Genomic DNA, 16,229 nt, shown 5'->3' with positions numbered 1-16,229 from the left:
CTTCATGTCCCTATTCTATTAAATTAAATATTTGAATGCCAAATCAATTCAGACTATAGCATCATCATAATTCATAAAAAACAAAGGGATTTCACTTGGATGTATACTTCCCATTCCAATTTTTAAGACTTTTTTAATTAATTCACACCTTTTAAGAAAAGTAGTTATTATATTAAATTCGTCAATTATTTATACTATAATTTCAAAATAAAAACTTTCTTCTCTCACTCTATCCACTTACATGTTTTTCATTAATGTTTAGAGAGGGAATAATTAAGTACATTCTTCTCCTTACATCATTTGTCACATTCATAGTTACAGCTCTAACTCGATTATTTCCTAATAATTGTTGAACTTCACAAGTCACGATAATTTGTTGACCAATAGGATCTCAACCCTTAAGTATAAGAGCGTTATAAATATTAGGCATCTTCCATGGGAATAGCTACATCTAATACCAGACCAATTATTTGGGCGATATGTAGAAAAAAAAATTAATACATCTAAAAATTACAAAAAGATCTTATAAAAGGGAACAAACAAATTTTTAAAAATGATCTTTTAATTAGGAATAAAGGGAGTATATCATTTTATTTTAAAATATAAAATTACATTTTGGAGTAGTCTTTCTAGAATGTAAAAAGAATGTAATTTTACATAAAAATAATGTAATTTTACATTCTAGATTAAGTGGACGAAGCAAAAATGGAGATGCAGTAAGCAATCGGGTGCATAATAACATTTGCCTAGCCCACTAATACCACTATATCCCGGGGATTGCCCATGACATTTTGACTTTCATGTTATTAACACGACACTCTACCCAAATCAACTGAGTTAATAAATCAATTATGTTATAAAATAACTAATGTCGTTATATATAATACTAAAATTTCTAATGTATATTTAATGCTCATGTAAATTTACATAATAAATTTTGTGACAATTAATTTTGTTCTAATAATTAATTTGTTTACATATATATTAGAACAAAATTAATTGTCACAAAATTTATTATGTAAATTTACATGTGTTTTAAATATACATTAAAAATTTTAATATTATATATAACGACATTAATTATTTTATAACATAATTTACGTATTAGCTCAATTGGTCATGATAACTTTTATACATCTTTTACTACTCTCTTTTCTCTAAAAAAAGAAAAACTTAAATCCACCTGTGGTGCCTATAGTTCTACAATTGTGAAATTTTGGTCCACGAAAAAAAAATTAATTGCACATGTGATCTCTCAAAGTTTTTAAAATTTAACTATTTTGATCAAAATTGTTAAATTTTAGAAATATGAGGAACCACTAAATGTGCAACAAAATTTTTCCAGGCATCCAAAATTGCATAATTGTAAAGTTATAGAGACCAAAAGTGAATTTAAGGAAAAAAAAATAACACATCAAGGTTTCAGTGACACTCTTTTAAGTTATGATAAGTAAATAATTTTTAAAACTCTCCAACATATTTTTAATAAATATTATTTTAATATTAACGAAACATTCACATATTAACATTTGACTAGAGTAGGAGTAAGTATGACTCAACCTATCTAGTAATTTAGTTTGGCTGAAAGTAGATTTTAACAAGTTTAAGTTTTAAAATTAGAGTCGATATATTTTTAAGATGTCTTTGAATTATGTTTTGAGTCGTCCTAACCAAGTTTAGTGTTCAATATTCTTAAGTTTTTTTTTAACAATTATATATTATTAATATAAAAAATTATTCAATAGATAAAATTTTGTATAACGTGATATGTATTATTTACTTCAAAATATATATTTTAAAATATATCTGAATTTAAATTTTATATTTCATTTATTCTATGATTGAATTATATATAATGTTAATTAATACATTACATTAAAAAAGTCGGATTAATATAGTATTGTGATGTATATTTTAAATCTTGCTTGAGTCAGATTTGGATTTAAATAAATTATTTGATCAAATTTTGTGTAGGGCAAAGACAAAGACAAAACTCATTCATGGCTCACCCCAACCCCTAGACTAGAGAACTCGACGACAAAATTATAAAGAATTTGAAGTTGTGATTTTTTTTCAATACTTTCCTTTCATGATTATTAGGGAGAAGAAAAAAGAGAACCATTTTTTCTGCCTCCCTTTTCTTTCCTATAATAAAAGAGAAGAAAGAAAAAAGGTGCAAAAAAACCAAGGGTAAGAAGAAAGTTAGCATCCTTTTACTATAATAATGGGATCACTCTTTGATAAGTACATGGTTCTTAATCACATTCCATATAATTACAACCACTCTGATTATATTCAGTCAAAATGCAAATTAATTAGTAATTACACTTTTCTGGGGTACGTGTAGAATTTTACGTGTAAGAATATGGTGATATTGCTCATGTTGGTGACCACTGACCCCTGGATCATTGCGCGGACCTTTGCTAGTCTCAAGTGCAACAAATGAAGACTGGACTGGTACCGGTAGAACTTTGAATAAAAGAAATCATTGAAACCTTTGTAAATTCTTGGTTATTCACACCCTACAATCTTTATCAGCAATTTTGAATTTTATTTTATTTTATTTAAACTTCTTGTACCTGTTTTTATGATTAAGGAGCAAAAACCATGACAAAATGTACAACATAAGGAGAATTCTTTAATGCTATAAATTGAAGTCGCATATTAGTGACCAAACCAAAGTTTGTTCGTTAGAACAAATTTAGCAACCGTATAAATAAATTTGACTATAGTCATATAATAATTCAGCATAGTGCTTCAAAAGAAGTGTTTTCTTTTTATCAATAAATCCTCAAAAGTTGATAAATAATTGAGTCTTTATAGAGACATATTACGTATACATATTGTAATTAAATTGAACTTATTGCACCAGGAAAAGGAAGACCCAGAAAAGGAATTCCAGTCATATAATCATATTGCCTACGCAAATAAACCAGAGAACAACTCTTACTACCGTATCAGCTTTAAGCATGTCATGGTGTTCCCCAACAATCTATCACTTTGTTATTAAAATTAAAAACACCCTAGTGCATTATTATAGATTTTTCCCCCCATTATGTGTCATAGTTTATGTCTCCTCAACATAACAGCTTTCTCCCTTGTTGAAGTTTTTATACTAATGTCTAGAGTGGCATCTATGTTAGACGATCCCATTAACCACATACTGATTTTACTTTCTCATTTAGAGAGAATTCAATTTCTAGAGTGAATAGGTGTGGGTAAACGGACTCAGGTCCATGGACCGGTCAGCGGGGCCTGTGGTCTGCACGGACTATGGACCAATTTTTTTTTTAAAAAAATCCATGGCTATATAGGATTTTAGGCTCGTCCCGCATAATCCGCAAGTTATGAAGGTTTGGCCCGCGGATTGACCCGCAAATCCACAACCACCAATTAAACCCAACCCAAACTCAATTAATCTTATAAGCTCAGTCCAAAATTTCTTTGTGTTTATGTTAAAAATTTATTTGATTGTGTTAAAACTTTTGTAATTAAGTATTTGTTAGAAATTTATTAAGACTTTTTAATATATATATATATATATATATATATATATATATATATATATAATTGAGTGTAATTGGCTATTTTTTTAAGAGAAAAAATATATTTTTTAAAATTGCATTTTTTATAAATAAAAAAATAGGCTCACGGACTATTCTTTTTGGCCCACGGGGCGGGGGTGGAGCAATAATTTAGATCCTTGTAAGAGTGCGGGATGGGCTGGCCCGGTCCGCTGTCAATGCGAGCTTACACAGGTGGGCCGACGCACTTACCCACCCATAAGAGTGACACATATCTCTCTCTTACTACTAAATTTTTTTTTTAAAAAAAAAAACTTGTTTTATATGCTTTTACATCATTTGTAAAATATTAAATTTGAGAAACAATAATAATATTTTAATAAGTAAATAATAAATATAAAAAATATAAAAGAATCAGAGTTCTTTCTTTTCTATAAGGTGATGTATGTCTTATGGTCATTAATCAACCCGCGGTAATCACTAACTCAAATAGATAAAAGAGTAAACAATCATTTTTGTCAACCTATATGTTAACATTTGTTTGTTACTGTTAATGAAAGAACATACATGGTATAGAGAGGCAAAAATGTCATAAAATGATTGTCAACATGGTAGCTGAATAGATTATACCAACATGTCAATAAGTTTCTGTTGAACTAATTTATCAAATATCAAATTTCGTTTCATTTAAGGATAAAATATAATTTAATTTTCATTTTTTTTCCTTTTTTATCATTGTAAGCATAACATTACAATAAAAAATTTAAAAAAAATAGGAAAGTAAGCATAAGTTAGAACAAACATAATTTTGCTTAATAAGTATAATCTGTGTGTTGCTCTGTAATTCCTAATGTGACAGTACTTTACCCAAAATATGAGACTCAAACAAAAATGCACAACCATTAAGTTAATTCTTACAAAAAATGAGATTCAACTTGATTTTGTCACTACTTAATGTTGTCACAATAGAAATTTGAGAACAATAGACAAATTATACTTACACTACTAGAAAATGTAGATTTAACATTGTCAGTTTAACATCGATTTTTGACAAAATCGATGTTAACATAAACGCAGTGACATAATTGTAAATAATGTGCATTAGTTGACATCAGTTTGGGGGGAAATCAAAGTTAACGAGCTTACGTAACATTGGTTTTATGAAAAACTGATGTTAACTTATCAAATGTTAACATCGGTTTTTTTCAATAAAACCAATGTTAATGTTTGATAAGTTAACATCGATTTTATTGAAAGATGTTAACTTATTTTTTGTGACTCTGTCTTCTCTACATCTTTTTGTATTGGTCACCATCCCCAATGGCTCCAAGGTCATCCGCGCCCTCAAAGCCCTCACTGGTGTCGTCTTCCAACGTCCCCCCCCCCCCCCTTGATTTCTGTCATCAAGCGCCAGCTCCGGATTCGGACCATCTACGAAAGTTAGCTCCTTGAGTGTTTTCTAGATTTCCTATGTTAGTTTCATACTTCGTCAAATAAGTCTCATATTTCACATAAACCCTGATAGGCACTTGGTTGTTTTCTGGATTTCTTGTGAGGCTAGCACCTATGTCAAGACTATGTGTGTGCACTTATGCTTGCTTCTTGGTGTGGGTAGCCACATGCAGGAGCTTCGGAGGGTCAGGTCTGGGATCATGGGGGAGAAGGATAACATGGTCACCATACATGATCATGGGGGAGCTGAGTGGGTTTATGATAATTATAGGGATGGGACTTATTTGAGGAGGGTTGTTATGCCCTTGGAGATTCTTTTGACTAACTATAAGAGGTTTTTTGTCAAGGATTCTAGTGTCGATGCTATTTGTTATGGTGCTAAGTTCATGAATCAGATTAAATTTTGAAAGTTGATCAATCACATCCTCACCAACTATGGTTCTTTCACAGTTATATCTTGATGTTTAAGAAGGTTTTTTTTCTTCCTTATGGTTGTAAGTAATTTAGTGATCATGTTTGGTTCTCCAATGTTAGAAATTGAAATTAGAATTGTTTTGATTTTATAATACTTTTCTTTTTTACTTATGCTTCCATTTATTTTTGTTTAACTTCATAGATACATAGCTAATATTACCCTTCTACGTGGAAACCATGAAAGTAGACAACTAACACGGGTATGTTTATATTATATCACAAACTTGTCTATTGTACTTAACCTGAATTATTCTAGGCTAGTATAGAACAACTTATGCCAAAGAGGAGATTTTATTGAAGCTTTTTATTCCATCTCATTCTAACATGCAATTTTGATTCTTAAAATTCATTTTTTATGTGATTGTTTGATTACTTCATGGATTTTACCAGAACAATGACATAAATAACTCTAGACTTGTTGGATCTTATTTTTAGTAAACAGTGTGTACAAAATAAGAGGACTGTTGAAGGTTTCTTCTCCGTGTCATTTTAGCATATGCCAATTCTAAACTTGACAGCATTTGTGATGTGATTGTATGCATGACTTGATTGCATGTTACCTTTAAAAACTTTAAATTTGGTTCTTTTGAAATTTCTTAACAAGAAATAGGTAATCTAGAATAGTCTACCAACTAGGATTTTTCTAAAATTGCAATGAAGGTTAACAAATGCTTGTTTAGGTTTGAAAATGGCCTTGAGAACAAAAATAGTTTAGGATGCAAACCGAATCTAATTTTCCCTAGATTGAGGTTTGGGATTCAGTAAGTGAAGTGGAAATCTGGTTTGCTGTAATGCAAGGTTTGAACCATGGTAGTTACCCTTGATGGGATTTTGTTCATTGGTTCTTAATAGTGCATCATTACTGGTAACTTGACCCTTTTAGACTTATGAAAAGTTGTCTTTTATATTGCAGTGTAACATGTATGTTCTTGGATTTTGAATAGCAAGATGTATGTTTTGGTTATTGTTGTTCGAATAATGTAGTTCAAGTATCACATTTTAAATGGATTTTGTTTATATTGTAGGCAGTATAAAAAACCATCAGCAGCCTGCTGCTTATGGTCTAGAATGGTCATCTCTGGGCCAATGTTCATTTATATAGAACGTGTCTTTTGAAAAATTCACTCAATTCCTCTATTTATTTACCTAAACAATAATTTAGTGGCATACCGTTTTCAAGAAGCTAAGAGTATCAAATGGAGGAGTGCATGACACTATTTCTAGAGCAGCTAGAAGAGAATTAGAACGTCGAAGAAAATCCTCCTGGTCTGGTTGCCTTAGGAAGACTTTATGAGGGGTTGACAATCGTTCACAATATCCCTTTGCGCCATAATCAAGTCAAGGTTGGTGTTAAGGAAGTTAGAGATGCAGATGCTTTGATTTCTGTACTCACTCAAGAGGTTCAGTTAGTGGGACAGATACTTAACACATTCGTTGTTTGGCTGACACATCTTGTCAAGCGTTTATCAGAACAAGTATTTCACTGTCATTAAATGTTTTCTTTCCAATTAAAGTGTTCATTGTATATATATTATGCTAATTATTTGTGTTGGATAAACAGGGAGTTGTGGGACCGAAGAAACCTGCACATGCACTAGATGTCAATTGTAATTTTAGGAAGTTTCAAGAATAATTGAAAAACGGTAATTGTTTAATTCAAATGTATTTCATTTTCTTATAATTGGTATTATATATTATTGACTTATGTTTTATTATATCATGCAGTAGTGCAATGATGCTAGACCATTGGAACCAAAGTGATTGAAGGCGCTTCGCATCCAATGGGCAACTTATTATTTGAAAGTTAAAAATGAAATAATTAGTGTTTAATTTTGGAATTGTAGTTTAGTTAATTTACATTTTTTTACAATTCATGTTATATGCACATTAAATATTCTTTAAATTCATAGCAAATAATCAATTTTTTATGAAATTTCTCATAAAAACTGTTTGAAAACAAAATGAAAATTATCTGCTATGGTTCTGCTTTTAAATTTGCAGATTAATCTGAGGTTATTAAAAAAAAGACAGCACACTAAAAAAATCCAAAAAATAACATCGATTTTTACTAAAAACTGATGTTGTATGTATATATTAATATCGGTTTTTGAAAAACCCGATGTTAAGCTTCATTATAAAATCGATGTTGTTGTTGAACATACAACATCGATTTTTACAAAAAACTGATGTCTGTTATCAGAAAACAATATCGGTTTCTACTAAAAATCGATGTTGTTTGCTGACTACCAACATCATTTTTTGGAAAAATTGATGTTAATATACACATATAGCATTAGTTTTTACTAAAAATCGATGTTGTCTATATATATTAACATCAGTTTTTGGTAAAAATCGATGTTGATATTAAGATATATGACTTTTTTTCTTTTGATAATTTTTACTATATAACATCGGTTATTTAAATAATTGATGTTGACATTTTATGTTAATATTAGTTTTTCAAAATTGATGTTAACGCTATTACTTTCAACGTTGGTACTTTCAACATCGATTAATAACCGATGTTGATAGTCCTTAATAACCGATGTTAAAACCTTATTTTCTAGTAGTGTTATTAATCAATATTATGTTTATTATAATATTTGTTCTAACTTATGTTTTCTTTCCTATAGTGCATATTGCAATGTTATGCGGATAACAATAAATAAAGGAGGAAAAATGAAGATTAAATTATATTTTACCTTTAAATGAAATGAAATTTTGGGTCTAACAAATTAGTCAAATGAAAATTATTGATATTTTAGGTCAATAGAAATTTACATCTTAATCCAATCTATTGAGGAGTCATGTTGATAATCATTATTGAGATATTTTCGTCCATATGTATCGCATAAACTTTTTCATTAACGATAATGAATGTAAGTTAACGGATGAATAGATTTATCGTAATTTTTTTACTTTTGAAAACTAAAATTTAAATTTTCATCATGAATGAATTTGTCAAGACTTTACACATTTAATTAAAAGAATAATTATTAACCTAGATAAAATAAAGTAGTATGTGAAGTGCTCTGCTTTGCAACTTCAGCAAAGTTGCCTCTTCATTAATGAAAGGAAGTGGAATTTTGTCATTTATCATGGGGAAATTTTTTAGGTGCCATTATTGCTTCATAAGTTTTTGGTTTTAGTGGGTGGGACCAAAACTATAGGCGCAAGCAGAGTGATGAGCACTGTACCTTTAGCAAAGGTTGCAAAAGCAACAACGATTTTAATGCCAACAATTAGTAACAGCAATAACAAAAGCAAAAAGAAATCAATAATTTTGTGACTACCGTCTATTTTTTATTTATTTTTGGACCGTCCAAATGGTAGGATTTTGGAAAGTATCTTGCTAATCAATATCTTAAAAGTTCTAGTTAAGAAATTAAAAAAATATATTGATTATAGAAATTATAAGATGATGTAAAAAAAATATGAACACAACTTTATCATTTTAATTAAAAAAAAATCTTCTTTTAATTTCTAATCAATATCTAAGTATATTAATTAACATTTAACTTTAGAAAAGTATAACCAAATATGAGAAGCCATGATATTATATATGTGAGAACTTTTCTTTAAGCATGTTACTCACTCTGTTTTATTTGCTAAAAGTTAGACGAATAAAATATTACCTTGACAAACATTTTTCATGGAGGTCAAATATATTTTTTTAATTAGGCATCATGACTATAAGACTAGTTACTTTAGCTGAGAATGATTGAGAATGATTGTTCAGTGTTCTTTAGTATTAATTCCAAGATTTAAATTCTTAACTCTACGAATGAACGCTGTGGGGTCACAATTGATATGAAATTTTCAATATCGTTTAGCTTTTGTTAAATTTGGATGATAAATAATGAATAATTAAAATTAAAATATGAAATAATACAATAATAATATATTTGTAATTTTAGTCAATTGTTACATATTCAAAATGAGTTGGTTGAACACTTTTGTGTCGAATAAATCCTCGTGTTTGTCCTTGAAATTGTGGAATGTTGTTATAGTAGTATTTGAAATTAGAAAAATAAATATTAAATCCTTAAAATTATATTTTGTAACTAGTTAAGTTAGTTTGTCTCATTAGTCATTCATTAAGAAACTAAAAAGAAGATTTTTTATATATATATAAAATCTTACCATATAATTCGGGTCTAAAGTACAAATACAGAGCCGTTCCTAACCCACAATTTCCCGCTGGTTGATCAACAATATCCAATAGATTGTCCCACAGAAAGGCATAAGGTTCCAAGATAAAGAGATTAGGATTTGGAATTTGAGTAACAGCATGATCCTATGGTTTCTTGAGTAATGAATTAACTATTGATTAATGCAGGGGAAACAAGTCAAAGTTAAGTGCCAAAGGAAATGCCGAAACAGGGACATGCACTAAAGATTATAAAGTAAAATAAAATCCTAATGCCCAAAGAGACAAGAAGAAAGAATAAAATGAAAAAACTAAGATGCTTGGGAACACAATAAAGTGAAAGGTAAACAGAAAGCAGCATTTGATGCTCAAATTTGTGGCCTTTGCTTTCATCTACGGTCAAGATTCCGTAACAAAGTCGGTTTAGCCCTTAACTCTCATACAAGGCCTATATTGGAAATCAATCTCAGTCAACCCATTTCAATTATTATTTTACCAATGAAGTGCAGTGAAACAGCATAACATTCTTTTAAAACCAGCATAATATGGAGTTTAATTTTGATTATATTGTCAATTAATTAAAAAATATTATAAATATAATTTTTAAAATAATTATTGTAAAAGTCAATAACTTTTAATTATATAAAAATTCATGATTAAATGATAATATAAAAAAACTTTTATATCAAAATATCGTTTAATAAAATTATATTTAAATAAATACACAATTATCTATTAGACAAAACTACCTTAAACGATCTTTTTCTTCTGTGGAATCAACTAAAGCAAGGAAATACATTTATGTGTCACTTTGAAGGAATGCAGTGTGAGTCAGCAATTGCGAACCAAGCATATGATGACAAGGTCTAGTGCCCAAATCAACTGCTTCCACTTGTCTAAAAAAGCATGTGAGTGAATGATTTTTCCCTTTGATGATTCTACCCATTAGAATTATTCTTCAATCTTCTCTATAAATATTAATTCTCCACGTAAGATAACTATAACCAATTGTCACCTAACTGAACATTTATATAATCAAAAGTAACTCGTGGACTTAATGGTAGCACATAAAAGCAATGAATTATTGAAGAATTGTGGACTTTCAGCTTGGATCTTAATGACCACCATGTTGTAGACCCAATGCTTCCAAGACATTATGTTTCATATCAAAATGCTTTATGATCACATTTTTACATGAGGACCAAAGCTCTGTCCAACTCCTCACCACACTTGAAAAAGCTTTCTGGTATAATCATAACTTTTTTCTGGCTTGAAATACACTCCTAATATAGGGTTATAAAAATTAACAGTCCAAACTGCTTTGTATTACACCACTAGTACATCAACATGATTGATGCCTTTATTTAATTCTTTATGCATACTTAGAACTGAATATATTTATTTGAAGCATCTTTTTAAAAGGTAATAGATAACTCCTCTTCCTCAGAGGGCAATCTGCAGATAACTCCTGCCTATATAGGAAGATGAACATCAGATGCAAGCTCACTAAAACCTTCCTTCTAACTACAATCAAATTACAAAACATGTAATCAGAAAATCATATTACACATCACCAAACTCTTCTTCTCTGACAGACTAGTCCCAGAATCTTAATATCGGAACAAGATTCCAACTAATCTCTACACACATTCTAATTAAACATATTCACACAAAACCATCTATGAAGCAATCCAACATCACTGGAAAAAGGATTAAACTTTTGTACCTTCAAAACTCTAAACCCTGCATCAAATGCATAGATCATCGATATCGCATCAATTGCATATGCAAAATAGTATCACAAGGTGAAAACTGGCATCCATGAAGATTGTCTAAGTAAATTTTGCTCCTGTGGTCTAGATTCATATGAAGAAATGCCATGCAATGGTGCAGACATGAACATGTTTCCACTTGTGGAATTGAAAACAATTGGCATGCCTTCACACGGCAATTTCCACTCATATTCTTGCTTAACCATGCTAGACAATTTCTGGTTCTGAAGTGGAGAAGAGGGTTTGGTAGTGTCTGATGAAGCAGATTTTGTTTCTTGGAGATTGACCATTGTGATGTCATGGATACTGGATCTCCTCTTATCCTTCCCTCCTGTAAGTTGCCTGATGAAGTACTTCTGAGCATGACTTGCAACCTGAGTTGGTGTCCTTGTGATCACAAAGTTCCTAGAGATGTTTCTCCAATCCCCTTTACCATACTTCTTGAGACCCAGCAGAAATTGTCTGTGGTTGTTTAATCAAAGACATTAAAATAGGTTAAGAGCAAAAACCCTGAACATGAGACATATATGCAAATGCAAAGAATCAGCAAGAAAAGCATGTGACATGGCAAAATCACATAATAATCAAGAAGAACATTATTTATAAACACTCAACCAACCAAATACTTACACAAGCCATTCTAACCAGAATACCTATAAAAAAAGGTTTTAAATTGCAGTTACTATCCTGGTTGTAGTTTTGCCACAATTCTTGATAGAGTTGGAAATTACAGATAAATGCGATAGTAACTGCGGTTGCATATACCTCAAAAACCTTAATATTGCAGCTAAAATTGCAGTCACATATCATTCTTAAAACCTTGGATATAAAGAAACCTCTTGAGTCTTAAATATAGATTTTTTTAACATTCTAGCTAACCAATGATTATTCATTAATTAAATTACCCATAAATTTGAACATTGATCTAAATTGTGCTCGCTGCTGAAGGCATAAAACACACACACACAAAAAAGGTTATGATATGCAATGAATTACCTGTGCTCCTCTTCAGTCCATGGCACCCCTTTCTTCCTTTCCTGCTCTGTTGGCCTAGTGGATGCACCCCTTTTCCCCCCAACACTACAAAACTGCTTGAACTCATCATAGCCTTGATTGTTAACCCACTCCAATGTGAAAGAACTGGCAGTAGTATAGCCAGGAACTGGAATCAAACCTGCTTCAATGACACCCACATCTTCCTCAAGCTCCCTGTACTGTTTGATCACATCACCAACAGTCTTCCCTGGAATCATGGCTGCCACCCTCATCCATCTATCTGGGGTGTCCTTATCATAGTAAGCCAAAGCATTCTCAAACAACTTGTTCTCTTCTGCAGTCCACCTTGCTCCCTTGCTTTCCTGGAACAACCAATTGGAGCTTTGGAGATAGGAGGCTGGAGAGAGCACTTCAATTCCCCTATTCATTGATATCAATATCAATTGTACATACCAAGCATGTCAAAACAAGATTTTTTAATAACTCTCCCTCTCTCTCTCTAAGTTCAAAGAGAGAGAGATACCCCAGAGAGGAATGCAGAGGATAGGAGCTCCTTATGGACAAAGGAATCTAAAAGAGGCTTTATTTTCCAAAAACTGAAGAGAATCAATGATGGGCAAAGCAAAAACCTTTAAGAAACTCTTCAGATCTAAGAGAAGGTGAAACAACCACTATGACAACCAAAAGAGAAAAGAAAAGGCTAAGGAGACGTGACACTCAGTAATTGTATTGGACTATTGGTGTTAGAAACTTTGATAGAACAAAAAACAGTGAAGACGGGGGGGGGGGGGGGGGGGGGGGCAACTAAGGAAAAGCAAAAAGCTAAAAATTTTAAGAAGAATTGAAGTGGAAGAAGTGGCTGTGAGATGTGTGCAGTGCAGAGGGTGGTACAATGAGTGAAGAGAAATGTGTCAGCTCTGTGTGTGTGTTTGAAGTGATTGAAAGACAGCGATCTATGGAACAGAGAAGAGGAGAGAGAGTCAAAGGGGTTGAGTTGTGATTGGTGCTGAGGATGTTTGTGGGGGCTGAGAGTGAGAGAGAGAGAAAGACTAAGGTGACAGCGACACACTAACAATATTTTTTGGTTCAGGGCTTTGTGTGAGACGATGAAGGTGTCGTTGTCAACTCATGACCAAATGGACAATGGAGAAATGATAGTAACGTATGTAAACTCAACCGAGGTTGGCATAAGAGTCCAGGATCTGCTGTTAATTTTTAGCTGCATTATTCATGTTATATATATATATATATATATATATATATATATATATATATATATATATATATATATATATATATATATATTGGATTGAATAATATTGGTGCCGAGGATATATTGACTTATTGATATCTATTAGGAGGAAATCAATTTTAGTAATTCTTTTCTTTTAATGATATTATTTTATTTATAAGATTTGAACTTGAAATTTTATTTTAAAAAATGAAATTCTAATACTAGTTTGACCAACGGCTACTTGTTGATTGTACATGTGCATTTTGTTAATTTATTTTAATTTCTATGGTCCAAAATTGTAAAGACTCAATCAAATTAAAAAATATGTAAAAAATAAAACGGAGTTAAAAAAGTATATAGATGAATACTAAAACCATTAGTTTCTAGATATAGAAAATTAAAACATAAACATTATAAAGAATAAGTGGCTAATGGTTATTTTTTATTACTATTAATTATAACTCATTTTTCTCTCTATTTTCTATTTTTCTCTTTTTTCGTTGTTTTATTGGTTGTACATAATGTTATATAAATAACATTTTATCTTTAATGAATGTGATCAGTAAAATATTAAGAGTAAAATATTAATTTTTTCTTTAAGTATTTTTTTTCTTAAATAGGTCTTTAAGTATTTTTTTCTTAAATAGTTCTTAAGGTAATTAAATTCTATAAATAGTATTTAAAATATTAATATTCATTAGTTTAGTCCTAAGTTTATATATTTTAGTATTTTAATGTTATTAAACGTCAATTTCTTTTGGTTGATACAAATACATTAGCGTCAACTTTGTTAATGATGATCTTGAGATCGTCGCTTCGCCGATGCTAAAGTATCCAGTTGTGTTAGTCTTTTACTATTAGCAACTACTTTTAGTTATCTATTCGTACTCAAAACCTTGAAAGAGATTTTATTTTTATATTTTTTTTTCTTCTTTTAATCGATTTTTTTTTTGTTTTTTGTCACTTCCATATAATGTTAGTTGTAGATCACCACCAATGTCCTTTACAACTATCTCTTAATATGACTACTTGAATGATTTTATTTAATAAACAAAGTAGATTATATTAATGAAAAGAACAAGCAGTACTGCAGTTTAGGGAGTGACTCAGCTAGCAAAAAATAAAAAAAGCACAAGCAGTGCCTCGGTACAGTTTTTGTTGCTAGTTTCTCAACTGTTTCAATGACAGTAGAGTATCCTTATCTCCTACAAAGATATTCCATCAACCCCAACATTAAATGATTAGTGTTGAAACAATATCATCTTTATAACATAGTGAAGTTTAATAATACCCCAGAAGAAATTCAAACAACATTGTGCATCCAGAAGTCAATTTTTATTAAAGCAGATCGACTAAAAATGATAATCTCACGTCAAGCAAACTTGGAAGAAAAAAATGGAAAGCTTTTCATTTTCAGATGCCATTTCCTTTCCTTTATCCAAATTCTCTACGACATTAAATAGATCATAAGTAATCCCATGGTCTTTAGCATAAATCACTGAATAATACCGTTCAAATGAAATCCAAACATTCAACTAATGTAAAAACTACCAACTAAATGCGTAAGAGGGAAAAGAGAGACATAATACGAATATTTTAGGATAATATTAAAGTAAAAAAGAAAAAAAATTAAGGATTCACTTTCGACATAAACGTGTTGCATTGCCACCGATCATCCCAACCACAACATGTCGACCTCGTTGTTCATGGTTTACACGTGTACACCACTATCACACTTCTATTTATTTTTATTTTTCCTATTTCCGTATGTTATAATGAAGGAATTAGGTAAGAGGATGAGAAAGTCCTTTCTTATATGATCTTTATCCTCTTTCGACTAGCTTAGATGTCGAAATTGTGGGTGGCTGTTTGCCTAAAGGTTGATTTTTGGGGTGATTAATGTTTGAGTTCCTCTTACCACATGTGTGTATATATATATATATATATATATATATAGTATCTTAATCTAAACAATCCGTAAAAAAAATGAAGAGAAAATTAAATATAAAAGGGGAATAATAGAAAAAGATGTTTTATGAAAGAAAATAAAATATTTATGTTGTTTGTATAAAGAAAAACGAGTGAAAAAAGAAAATATGATAAAAGAAACCTATAAGAAGTAGTGAATGGTAAATTAAAATAGGTATTATATCATTTTTTTTCACGACTGGTAAATCAATTTTATATATTTCTATAATCAGTTCATATCGAAAAGAACTCCTACAATATAGGACATAAATGGATTGCTTAAGTTAAAAATTAATCATTGCAAATTATAACAACAAATTAAAGCACCATAGTTTAATCTAAATAATTAATTTGTTACTAATAAATTGAGTTTTTAGTTAACAAGGGCAAGGACCATTGACACATGAAATCGATTTTGGTTCTTAATTAACATTAATTAAGATATATATGATAAGCAAATAAGCATGTCTCTTAATATTTGGTCAGTATTAGGTCTCATCTTGCTAGAAGAGAATCCCTAAATAGATCTATGTGTATTATCAAGAACTTATTCTCACCAAAATTGAGGACATACAAAAAATATAAATTAAAGTCAAAGCATCAAAATTGCATATAAATACTCACAATGGAGATATCTCTTATCTTGTTTATCCCAATCT

The 16,229-nt window shown here is 30.3% G+C and overlaps 1 pseudogene; it reads right to left on the bottom strand.

The window, feature by feature from the left end:
• Positions 1–10,744: 10,744 nt before the first annotated feature.
• Positions 10,745–13,516, bottom strand: LOC114419034 (annotated as a pseudogene).
• Between the last annotated feature and the right edge of the window lie 2,713 nt (positions 13,517–16,229).

Source organism: Glycine soja, chromosome 7, assembly GCF_004193775.1.
Source record: "Glycine soja cultivar W05 chromosome 7, ASM419377v2, whole genome shotgun sequence".
In the NCBI taxonomy this organism is placed as follows: domain Eukaryota; kingdom Viridiplantae; phylum Streptophyta; class Magnoliopsida; order Fabales; family Fabaceae; genus Glycine; species Glycine soja.
Note: the sequence above shows the minus strand (reverse complement) of the source record. Positions and strands in the feature narration are given on the sequence as shown.